The 12,015-nt window shown below is 41.2% G+C and overlaps 1 long non-coding RNA gene across 2 annotated transcripts; it reads right to left on the bottom strand.

The window, feature by feature from the left end:
* Positions 1-1,431: 1,431 nt before the first annotated feature.
* LOC138912718 (uncharacterized) lies at positions 1,432-3,817 on the bottom strand. 2 transcript variants are annotated; one of them, XR_011418268.1, is made up of 5 exons: positions 3,774-3,817; positions 3,294-3,667; positions 2,019-3,231; positions 1,700-1,799; positions 1,450-1,628 (listed from the first exon to the last, which is right to left on the bottom strand). It is a non-coding gene; the product is annotated as an uncharacterized lncRNA (long non-coding RNA). The 2 variants fall into 2 exon arrangements; XR_011418267.1 differs by lacking the exon at positions 3,774-3,817 and having other exon boundaries at positions 1,432-1,628; positions 3,294-3,709.
* Positions 3,818-12,015: the final 8,198 nt, after the last annotated feature.

Here is a 12,015-nt window from a genome sequence, read left to right as displayed (position 1 = left end):
CCACCAGAAAATGAATTTTATATGAATATTTTAAGAAAAATTTATTTAAATTTATTTAAAATTTTTCAAAATATTTTTCCTTGTATTTTTTATGATTTTTTGAAAATAGCTATTTTTGCCGCTTTTTCTTCCTTTTCATACAAAATTTTACTGAGAGGTCTCCATTCAAAAAATCATAAAAAATACAAGGAAAAATATTTTGAAACATTTTTTTTTGCAGTTATTATTAATTTTGATTGGGGAACATCTTTGCATCAAAACATTTTTGTTTTAAGCCCCAGGAAAAAAGTTCAAAATTTGCATTTCGCAAAATTTGCTCATTTTTCAAAGGGGTCTTAATGGGTTAAGAAAATTTTTGTGTCATTTAAACGGAATTGAAGTGCTCTTTCTATAGGTGCCAAAAGTTTATATTATAAGTTCAAAATATAAGTACAGTTAACATTAACATTTGTGAAAATACTTTTGACCACCCCTGTATATTTAAAGGCATGGTGCGATTGGAAGGGAGCGATTAAAAAGAAATTGGCTCACAACCGAAAGGAGTCGACTGCTACCGGTGGGGGTCCCTTCAACCAGGTGACAGTATCGGATGTGGAGGGATCTGTGGCCGCAATTTGTGGTATCTTCCAAATGGTGAAAGGCATTGAAGAAGCTAGATCCTTTGGTCCCCCCAGTTCCGATATTAAGGCGGAGGGGGATAAAACTATCAAGCGCCCAGCCAACACCAGTGCAGCAATTGACCAAACTCCGAAGAGGACTAGAGTCGGTCGAACGAAGTCCTTGGAAGAGGTTTGCGCCACCCAGAATGCTCTAATGGAAAGAGTGGTAGAGTCTATGGAATCGATGGCCGCAGACGGAGATGACGGCTCAACATCTGCAAGAACTTAAGACCATTGAAGCACAAAAATTAGAAGTGCTAACAAAGCTACTAGGTAATAAGAATTAGATTAAGTAGATTTAAGTAATACTCTAGGTTGAATACAGTGCCTTTCCGCAATGAAGCGATGTGACCTCAATTAAATTTAATAATTTAAAATAAATGATTTTAAACTAATAACCTTTATTTAATGGATACTTAAACATATTAAATTACAAAAAGCTTGCAGCAATTCCGTCCCGAATTTCAGCAGAATTCCCCAAACTCTCTTGGAGGCGTTCTTGGTTCCAAGAGTAAATCGTTCTCGGGTTTAATAATTTCTCTCTTACCAAGAAGAACGTATTCTTGGTTTCAAGAAGACAAATTCTTGGATTCAAGCATAGGCGTTCTTGATTTCAAGAATAGGCGTTCTCGATTTCAAGAATGTTCCACTCTTGATGCAAAAAGGAATTTTTCAGAAAAATTAAAAATTTCATATATTCACTTTTTTTTATTTTATTATTTTTTTATTTATTATTATAGATATAACATAATTACAAATTTTTTATAACTAAACATATTTAAGTCTAACAGCAATCTTATCATTATTAAGTAAGTACGAATAAATTTAAGTAACATACAGAAACGTACAATAAATATAAAGTTTTATAATTTTAAAATGTACCTTGCCAAGCGTGCTACCTCCTCTAGGTGGATCGATACCAATCAGCGATGTTGGTTTCTCGCTCTTTTCCTGATTACGTCCCACAAACTGCAAGATTTATATATAGTTTAAATAACAATAAATAATACAAATTGTATATTATTTATATATATACATACTTTCGAGTTTTGCGAACAGCTTCTCCCGGAACACAATACGTAAACCAATTGGCGGAATCGCCTCATTGATCTCTCCTTGTCCATGAAGACACTCCAGCGCCTAAAAATAGTTAAAGTATTATTTCATATTCCTTTTTTAAAACCGAACCTTACAAGCGCAAGCACGCTCCTGCATAAACACACATATGTATACATACATAGATGCATTTAGCGTGGCGTCACTTTTTTTCACAAACATACAAGTTCGAAGTATTTATTTATTATATAGCTTATTTTCATTATTTTTATTATTACACTAATGTTATTATTAAATACTTACGTTTGAGGAAGGGGAGCGCACTCAAAATATCTAGTTCCTCTAGAAGGTTCTTTAAACGTGTGTCGTCCGCGTGTGTACTCCGCTTCACTGGCCGAAAAAACGAGAATTTTACGAGAGCCGAAGTGAACTTCGGTAGCTTGCCGAAAAATTCCAGAGAGAATGTCTCTCTCATTTTTTCTCTCTCTTATTTTTTTTCATCTCTGAGACGAAGTTGAGAACGATTTTAAGAATGCTTGGGGACGATTTCAATAACGTTCATGCTTGATAAACGAAATCGAGAATGATGTATTCTCAAAAAGCCAGATCAAGAATGGTTTTATTCTTGATTTCAAGAACGTTTGTGCTAAAAAAAGTGAGAAGACAAAATACTGAAATCAAGAATATTCGTTCTTGATTTTTTCGTTCTCAAGTTTTCTCAGTGTAATGGAAAGAGTGGTAGAGTCTATGGAATCGATGACCACCACTATGAAGATGCAGACGGAGATGATGGCTCAACATCTGCAAGAACTTAAGACCATTGAAGCACAAAAACTAGAAGTGCTAACAAAGCTACTAGGTAATAAGAATTAGATTAAGTAGATTTAAGTAATACTCTAGGTTGAATACAGTGCCTTTCCGCAATGAAGCGATGTGACCTCAATTAAATTTAATAATTTAAAATAAATGATTTTAAACTAATAACCTTTATTTAATGGATACTTAAACATATTAAATTACAAAAAGCTTGCAGCAATTCCGTCCCGAATTTCAGCAGAATTCCCCAAACTCTCTTGGAGGTTAGATTCCTCCTCGTTCTGGTTGGGGTATTCGTCATTATCCTCTTCAAACTTTGGCATATACGCATTCCGTCGTCGGCAAAGATTGTGTAATAAACAGCAAACATTAATAATTTTGCACACAAATTGTGGATCGTACTGCAATGTTCCTTGAAGGCATCTAAATCTACTTTTTAGTAGACCAATAGTCCTCTCAACAATATTCCGAGCTGCTGCGTGCTTTAAATTGAATACATGCTGCATACTTTCATTTTGCGGACTACGATAAGGTGTTAGCACAAACGGTTCCAACGCATATCCTGAATCTGCTACTACAAAGAAACCACTGGTTGTAGAGAAAAATTCTCTTGTTCCACAACAGCGGAAATAAAGGAATCGTGACATGATCCTGGATGTGTAGCATCTATTGCTAATATCTCCATATTATAGTTGCATACCTAAAAGAAATACGAATCGCTAGTCAATGCACATATTTAATAGTTTCTTTATACAAACTTACCACCATTGCATTTATGCTGAAGTAGCCTTTACGATTCAAATATAATGATGAGTCCTTAACTGGCTTTATAATTTTAACGTGCGTTCCATCCACACACGCAATTACATTTGGAAATGCAAATTTTTCAAAAAAGTAGTCCTTGGATTGATCTATCTCAACCGGCGTTTGTTGGGTGGAAATGTTTTCAGTCCACAAGCACTCCAACGCTCCCACCACTTTGTGCAAAATTTTGGAAAATGTGCTCCTTCCAATATTGACATCGTGATCCTTCGCCACCCCCAGTTGATACGACCCGGTTGCTAGGAACCGAAGAACGGCCGCAACCTGGGTAACATGGGAAATTAAGGGGTTTTCTAGGTAGGGTCCGACTTCGCCTACAAGAATTTTGAACAATTCCTTGTCGACCCGGTAAGATTGTATAAATCTGCAAATCTTATTTTAGCTTTCGATACTTGCAATTTTTAATTAATGCTAACTTACTGCCGATCGGGAAGGTTAAAAATATCAGAATTGTTCCTTAATTGCCGTCTGTTGCGAATTGTGCTTAACAACTGTCTCCTTCTCAATTCATTGTTTGCCAAAACGTGTAAAACCATTTTTATAGACTAACTCCTGAATTGTTTATAAAAAAATTTGACAAAAAAAAATAATTGTCAAACAGGCCCCAACCAGCAAAATTGTCAATTATACTAAGTAAATAGTCATTTCACAACAACAAAATACACACAATTAGCAAAGACACAAACCCAAAGCAAAAACAAAATACTCGTAACTAATTTAATAGTTACGTAACTATCTTTGTTGGTCAATTTTACCAAGCAAATTTTTTTGTGTGTAGCCTATGGTTTCCTGCAAGTAGAATAACTATTGATAAATTAATAAGACCCATAAGGAAAAATATAAGGTTAGTCTTTGTTCAAGCAAAGCTGAAGGAGTGATATTTCCAATAAAGCTCTATTTAAAAAGGTATTTTGAAATACCAACTGTTTTAGATGACTTTATAAAACATTTTAATCTTTTAGGGCAAACTGAATCATTAAAAATGTTATAAACGGAAACATTTTGAATCGTCCACACGCAACAGACATATGTAGATCGTTTACCGATTTTGTTGTACTTCGATGATTTTGAAACAAACAATCCCTTGGGAAACCATACTTTATCTATTTTAGCTTCATTAATGTATATCATTAGTAATGATTCATTACCGACAGCACCGTCTAATTATAAGGAAATATTTATAGCAGCCTTGTTTGAATCAAAGAATGTTGAAGAATTTGGAAACGATAGAATATTTTACAATTTGGTTGAAGGATCTCAACGACAATGAAATAGTTGTAACCAGGGATGTGAACCACTCCGGAGCTGAACTAATCCGAACCGGAGTGGTTCACTTTTTTTAGAAAACGAACAGAACCGTAAACCGGAGCACTGAATTTGTATACCAGTTTATCGTAGAGTAAAAGGGTATATTGTATTCGTGCAAAAGTATGTAACAGCTAGAAGGAAGCGTTTCCGACCCCATAAAGTATATATATTCTTGATCAGGGTCACTAGCCGAGTCGATCTAGCCATGTCCGTCTGTTTGTCCGTATGAACGCTGAGATCTCGGAAACTACAAAAGCTAGAAGGTTAAGATTTTCTACACATATTCTTCTACACATATCCTACGCAGCGCAAGTTTATTTAAGCCGAGCGCCACGCCCCCTCTAACGCCCGACAATCGCCCACTAACGATTTTAAAATGTGTCCTGCGCCCAAATCTTTAAAGATTTCCGAGAAGTATAAATGCAATTTTGTTGTGTATATTTATACCTATCGAAATGGAACTTTTACCGGAACTTTTTTTTTTATATTCGGTTCGGTTCACGAAAAATTTATTGTGTGTGTTCGTGTTTTTTTATTCAACATTGTGGAGGGGTTTTTGATCATATAAAGATAGAGTTTATTTACTAAGGAAAATAAAAATGCGCAAATATTTTGTCTATGCAATGACTGCATCTAACTCAAACAATCTAATAATACTGTAACGAACTGTTTTCTACTGTTTGATCGCTACGTAAACGCCGCGACTAGCTCAGAGATATTGTGTGTTCGTCCCACCAAATTTGTATTGCGTGACTGCCCGTGACCCAAGGAAATGCAGAGATATCCGATTGGGACAAATCGGAAAACTTTATTTAGTTTTTCTTTTCGCTGGAATTGGTTTCTTCGTCAGCTGGCTGTAGCGGCTTGTCGGGTCGGCGACGTGCCTTCCTCGGCTCAAGATTCCCTTCGTACGATTCTCTGCGGCGCTCCTCGACGGCGTCGCTGCTCTCGTATCTCTTCGTGCTACTGGTGGACTCCTGCGGCGTCGTTCTCCAACGGCGGCTCTCCAGTTCCACCCGGCTTGTAGGACTCAAAAATCTGCACAACCTTCCTTTCGGGTCCGACCACAATGATCCTGGGACCACCTGTGTCGTCGTATTCCCTGAGGTCGGTCTGGCTCTAGCCTGAGCAACAAATGGCCCGACAGGTCAAATCCTAGGATTCAGCCTTATCGTCAGTCCACCGTAACCCCGACGCCTGGCACAAACTCTTGATCCGCGCTTACCCTGCCGGTAGCTCGTCCTTCTCTAGCTCGTCCTTCTCTCGACTCTGCTCCTGTCCAGCACTCGTCTCCACTTCAATCTCTGCGTCCTGCAGATCTCACCGTTGCAGTCTCAGCCTTGGCCTAGCGTCTTGACTCTGGTATCTTGATCTGGGCGTTGAGCACTCGGTTACTCGGTACTCTCACGGTCACGCACTCGATTGAATCCTCGCACTTGAATCTTGATATTGGGTTGTCTCACTTGTACTTTCGCTCGCGTATCTTGGTTGTCTGTCCCGAGCTGCGCCTGCGCCGTCCCTTTTATAGGCCGCGGCGGGGTCCCGTTATTTCCCTTTTTGCACACGGCTCGCTAGGGTCCAATGTCCACGTGTGTCCCGTTAATTCACGGTGCATCCGCTTTGCGCCGGTTCAAAGTCCACGGCTTTACCGTTTGACCTTATTGCCCTTTGGCGGCGTGGGTCCAAGGTCCAGCGCGGCACCGTTATTTCACGGTCTCTCCGCTTTAGCCGGGTCCAAGGTCCAGTATTTACCGGTGGACCTGGATGCCCTCGGATTCTGCCGCATTCTCGCTGTTGCTAGGGGCTCTCCTGCCTCGAGATTTGTGGGGAGTTTTACGACTCCTCACATCTCCCCCTTTCTTCGGAAATGTGTTGAAGAAGGTGCTTTCTCCTCCCGGCGCACTCCGTCGACGTGTCTCAGCTTCCTCGTTGTTGTCCTCGTCCTCCGTTGCTCCTGGTTCCCTACTCCTTATATTGGCCATCAGTCCGGACGCAGCGGTGCAATCTCAGCCTTTTCCTGTACTCCTGTGCCGGCCATCGCCACGTCACGACCGCCTCATGCCACGTCCCGCCGTCTGCCTCGACCACCCGTCGCTCCTCCGCGATCCGCACGGCCTCCTGCTGCTCCTGTAGCGGTAGTGAGGGCGGTGTCGCCGGTGGTGGTGGCGGTGGCGGCGGTGGGGTTGCCGGTGGTGGCGGCGGTGGTGGTGGTGGCGGCGTCGCCGGCGGTGGCGGCGGTGTTGTTGGCGGTGGCGGCGGTGGTGGGGGTGGCGGCGTCGCCGGCGGTGGCGGCGGTGTTGGCGGCTCCTCGGGCGCTGGCGGCGGTGGTGGTTGCGGCTCCCACAGGCGGGCCTCCTCCTCCTCGGCCGTCTTGAGCATCCTCTGGACCGCGATCTCGGCGGCCTCCTGTCGCCTCATCTGCCCACATATCCGGGCGTGCGTGATCCGGCGCGCCAGGAACATTTGCCGCCAGTCCCTTCCGCGATTCGTCGGCGGCGCCATCCCGAGCGGGATATAGTCCTTTCCCTGCTGTGCCATGTGGAGGCGGTGGGACTTGAGCTCCACCCGCTCCTCTCGTCGCAGGTGATCCTCCTCGTCCGAGGACACCTCCGGGGTGACCGAGTCCAGGCCTCCCCAGGTCTCGTCGTCGTCATCCGACGAGAGCGACATCACGGATCCAGCGTCGTCCGGCATCCGTGCCTCCTCGTCCGCGTCGTCCTCCAATTCCACGTCCGGAATTTCGCCGCGGTCCTCCTCCTCCGACGGCGACGGAGAGCGCGGCGCCAGGGGTGACGCGCACAGCTGGAGGTAGGATTCGGGATCCTGCCTCCATATCGCTGCGGGCTGTTCCCCGGCGCCGGCCTCACGTGCCTCGGACTTGCTCATCTTCTATCTGTTTTCTTGATCGGGACAATCACGCTTGGGCGCCAGATGTAACGAACTGTTTTCTACTGTTTGATCGCTACGTAAACGCCGCGACTAGCTCAGAGATATTGTGTGTTCGTCCCACCAAATTTGTATTGCGTGACTGCCCGTGACCCAAGGAAATGCAGAGATATCCGATTGGGACAAATCGGAAAACTTTATTTAGTTTTTCTTTTCGCTGGAATTGGTTTCTTCGTCAGCTGGCTGTAGCGGCTTGTCGGGTCGGCGACGTGCCTTCCTCGGCTCAAGATTCCCTTCGTACGATTCTCTGCGGCGCTCCTCGACGGCGTCGCTGCTCTCGTATCTCTTCGTGCTACTGGTGGACTCCTGCGGCGTCGTTCTCCAACGGCGGCTCTCCAGTTCCACCCGGCTTGTAGGACTCAAAAATCTGCACAACCTTCCTTTCGGGTCCGACCAGAATGATCCTGGGACCACCTGTGTCGTCGTATTCCCTGAGGTCGGTCTGGCTCTAGCCTGAGCAACAAATGGCCCGACAGGTCAAATCCTAGGATTCAGCCTTATCGTCAGTCCACCGTAACCCCGACGCCTGGCACAAACTCTTGATCCGCGCTTACCCTGCCGGTAGCTCGTCCTTCTCTAGCTCGTCCTTCTCTCGACTCTGCTCCTGTCCAGCACTCGTCTCCACTTCAATCTCTGCGTCCTGCAGATCTCACCGTTGCAGTCTCAGCCTTGGCCTAGCGTCTTGACTCTGGTATCTTGATCTGGGCGTTGAGCACTCGGTTACTCGGTACTCTCACGGTCACGCACTCGATTGAATCCTCGCACTTGAATCTTGATATTGGGTTGTCTCACTTGTACTTTCGCTCGCGTATCTTGGTTGTCTGTCCCGAGCTGCGCCTGCGCCGTCCCTTTTATAGGCCGCGGCGGGGTCCCGTTATTTCCCTTTTTGCACACGGCTCGCTAGGGTCCAATGTCCACGTGTGTCCCGTTAATTCACGGTGCATCCGCTTTGCGCCGGTTCAAAGTCCACGGCTTTACCGTTTGACCTTATTGCCCTTTGGCGGCGTGGGTCCAAGGTCCAGCGCGGCACCGTTATTTCACGGTCTCTCCGCTTTAGCCGGGTCCAAGGTCCAGTATTTACCGGTGGACCTGGATGCCCTCGGATTCTGCCGCATTCTCGCTGTTGCTAGGGGCTCTCCTGCCTCGAGATTTGTGGGGAGTTTTACGACTCCTCACAATACATATATAACTATCATCTTCCAAAACTTTTCGCAGTATGCCAACATTAAAATTACATGATTAAATCAAAGAGTATACTCTTTGCCTTAACTGGTAAACACTTTATAAATCATAAATCTTGTAACTTTACTTATAAGTCTTAATGTTAAGGTACATATTTTAATGAAAATACATGGAAATAAATGTTGACTTTATTATTTCATTAAAAAAAATTAATTATTTCGAACCCTAGTTCGAACCTGAACCCTGCTCCGGGTTGTCCGGGTGTCGATTAGGTTTGAACTCCGAACCGAACCCATGCAAAAATAATATGGGTTCACAGCCCTGTTAGTAACTACTTTACAAGGAAATAAACGGATGCTTTTTAGCTTAGGCTTAATAATAGGTGATAATTTGGATCTAAACTACGTACTTGGCTTTTCCAGATCCTTTTCGAGTACTTATTTTTGCAGATTTTGCAGAATTCGAAAGGAAGATACTCATTATTCTTTTTTAGCTGATCTCTCACTTTTATGATCTGCAGATAATTATAATCAGGATTGTGAAGAATGCAATGTGACAGTATCAGGGGTGCGAGAAAATTCAATTTTTAATACAATTCACAATTTTTCTATTTTGGATAATTATTTCACGGATTTACTACATGACATTTTTGAGGGAATACTTAACTACGATATATGTCATATTCTTCTGTATTTTATAAATGAAAAGATATTTGATTTAGAGTTTTTTAACATTCGTAAGCAATCCTTTCAATATGGCAACACTTCAAATTCAATTATTATTAATCATTTAAAAAATTTTAAGCTTATAAAGTCTGCAAGGAATATGATAACATTAGTTCATCACTTTCCTCTTATGATTACATTTAAGATTCCCTATGAAAATAGGGTATGGACATTTTTTCTTAATTTGTCAGAGCTTTTGGACCTTCTTTGCCTTTTTGAATACAAACCAGCCGATATTGCAAACATACAAAACCACATAATTCTCCAAAACAAGCAATATACACACAAAAAAAAAATTGGTAAAATCAACTGTAATAATTGTCAAACAGGCCCCAACCAGCAAAATTTTCAATTCTACTAAGTAAATAGCTATTTCACAACAACAAAATACACACAATTAGCAAAGACACAAACCCAAAGAAAAAACAAAGTACACGTAACTATTTTAATAGTTACCTAACTATCTTTGTTGGTCAATTTTACCAAGCAAATTTTTTTGTGTGTACCAAATTATTCAACGACACACTCAAACCGAAGCATCATTTCTTAAATCATTATCCGCAAATAGTAAAAATGTCTGGTCCTTTAAGATATCTTTGGACCTTTGCTTTTGAATCGAAGCATCGTGAACTAAAGTCGTAGTGTAAAAATATAAATAGTCGAAAAAACTTGACTAAGGGCCGGTTTCTTGAGTGCCGGCTAACATTTCTCGAACAGATAAAGTCCCTGATGAGGCATTTTGGCTTTCTCGAGCATCAATGTGAGTGCTAACTTTGACAGGGACTAGTAAAAGTTAAAAGTTACTTAAAAAGAAGAAACGAAATCACAGCTGACTTCGCCTTTGAATTTTACCCAAACAGCTGATGAAGCACGCCATTTTTTGCGCTTTACAGCACAATTCGTGCGTTAACAGCACACTGTAATTGTTTCTCGTTCAGAAAAATTAAAGCAGTCGAGAAAGCGGATTTGCTTTCACGAACAGTTTATCTGGTCTTTAAGTTTTTAGAACACATAGCTATCAGGGACTTTAACAGGGACTCGAGAAACCGGCCCTTATTCCATATCAGTAATACACAACTTGTTAAGCTACTCTTCCCGATATAGACTTCTCTACAGCACGTAGTTTTTTATATCAAATAAAAACACCTTTTAACGAGGTAAAAAACTAGTGACGATCGCACCTTCAACATACAAAAGTTCTGATATCAACATTTGTGACGAAAAATTATTACACTCGTCATTAAATAGACTTTCTAATATTTTTTCATTCGGCCCGCCCTAGCAAACTATTCCAGTCTTTTTCCCTTCGCAGGCATTTCCTATTGCAGCGTGCCGAATGAGAAAATATTAGAAAGTCTATTTAATGACGAGTGTAATAATTTTTCGTCACAAATGTTGATATCAGAACTTTTGTGTGTTGAAGGTGCGATAGTCACTAGGTTTTTACCTCGTTAAGAGGTGTTTTTATTTGATATCAGAAGTTTTTGTTTGTTTACATTTGCTCTCATAGGAGCTAATATATACATACATTTAAATTTAAATTGATCAATCATAATTTGTAAGCCATTGTATTTAAACAAATTAAGTTAAAAAGGCGTTTAAGTATTTCAAAATACCTTTTAAACGATGTATAGCACATGTCGGTACCTTTAGTAGTGCAGAACTTACAAACTAACGAAATTTAGCTATTTTTAGCTTTTTCCCGCTAAAGTAGCGGCTTTTTCCAAAAGTCGTATAACAAAAGATTCCTATATGGAACTCTTAAGTGCAAATTTACTGATTCCATGACCCTAAAATACAGTTCGGATACTCTCCCACAAAATTAAATACTCAGGGAGCGTTAATTGTTCGAGCTGGCAAAAGTGGCTATTTTCGAATAAAAATAACTTTTAAACGTGACTTTTTACAGTAATGTGTTATATACCAAAATTTAAGGAATCTCAAGGGCTATACAGTTTAAGGTTTTAAAGAAAATCGTTAGAGCCGTTTTTGAGAAAAAAAAAAAAAAGCTAAAAAAAAAGTTTTAAAAAATTGTCTCTTGTTCATATTTTTTTAACTATTACATTTACACAAATTGCATATAGAAGGCGTTTATAGCATTTAAAAATACCTTTCAAACGAGATGCAGCACAAGCCTGTAGCTTTAGTAGTATAGAAGTTACGGCTTTCCGAATTTTAGCTACTTATAGCTGTTTTCCCGCTAAACTAGCGAGTTTTTCCAAAAATGGTAGAACAAAAGTTTTTTATATCGATGTGATGAACGTCATATCAAATTTTCAAAACTTAAAAAACATGTTTTGGACAAACTGACAAACTGACAAACTGACAAACAGAATTAAATTTTCATTTTGGGGAGACGAAGAAAATCTTATTTTGGCTATAACTTTTGAACGGAGCGTCGGATTTTGACAAATGACCCCTCATTCGACGGGTATTTTCAAAAGGAATACAACTAAAACATTGCGAGGGGGCATTTATCCCCACCGGCCCCAACAGCTCCA

This window comes from Drosophila takahashii, chromosome 2R, assembly GCF_030179915.1.
Source record: "Drosophila takahashii strain IR98-3 E-12201 chromosome 2R, DtakHiC1v2, whole genome shotgun sequence".
Taxonomy (NCBI): Eukaryota; Metazoa; Arthropoda; class Insecta; order Diptera; family Drosophilidae; genus Drosophila; species Drosophila takahashii.
Note: the sequence above shows the minus strand (reverse complement) of the source record. Positions and strands in the feature narration are given on the sequence as shown.